The 574-nt window shown below is 41.5% G+C and overlaps 2 protein-coding genes across 13 annotated transcripts in view; one reads left to right on the top strand and one right to left on the bottom strand.

Moving 5' to 3' along the window:
* The window catches only part of LOC108754112 (coiled-coil domain-containing protein AGAP005037), a 105,344-nt gene that overhangs the window by 87,278 nt on the left and 17,492 nt on the right, over positions 1–574 (bottom strand). The gene's annotated exons all lie outside the window — the stretch shown is intronic.
* The window catches only part of LOC108754115, a 27,608-nt gene that overhangs the window by 11,265 nt on the left and 15,769 nt on the right, over positions 1–574 (top strand). The gene's annotated exons all lie outside the window — the stretch shown is intronic.

Genomic DNA, 574 nt, shown 5'->3' with positions numbered 1-574 from the left:
GTAATTCCGTGTGCATCAAATTAAAGGAATATCTACGCAATTGTATTTATGTCGCATTATGTATCATATAAAAAGTATCTTCTCCATTCTGCTACGATAATTTCTTTTTTCACTACGCGAACAAGATGGTTCTAAATTTAGGAACAATTCGGATAGTCTGGCGATGCAGATGAAGATGTAACTCAGACTCTCATCAAACTCTAATCATCCATGTCGAATTGAACAACAACAGTTGCACTCGTATGCCACGATTGTTCGATTACGTTCGCTCGATTACACCCGCGGGAACGTGCTCGCTCTCATTGCGTTTACCTAAACGTTCATTTAAACGCGAGTCGTAGGGATCGATGCCGATTAATAATGTAAGGCCGGTATAATGCAAGTGATGCGAACGCGGTAGAGTACACATTCCAGCGATTAAATCGCACGGGGCACATTAATCTTCAGCGGCGCATCGCCGGATGCATTGACAATTCGGATCGCGATAGGCACACGAAATCAACGTCAGCCGAGCGTTGCTTACTGATGCGATATCTAACGGTATATACTATCGTATATATATATATATATATAT

The sequence above is a fragment of the Trachymyrmex septentrionalis genome, unplaced genomic scaffold (genome assembly GCF_001594115.1).
Source record: "Trachymyrmex septentrionalis isolate Tsep2-gDNA-1 unplaced genomic scaffold, Tsep1.0 scaffold76, whole genome shotgun sequence".
Lineage (NCBI taxonomy): Eukaryota > Metazoa > Arthropoda > Insecta > Hymenoptera > Formicidae > Trachymyrmex > Trachymyrmex septentrionalis.
This window is presented reverse-complemented; position numbering and strand designations above follow the sequence as displayed.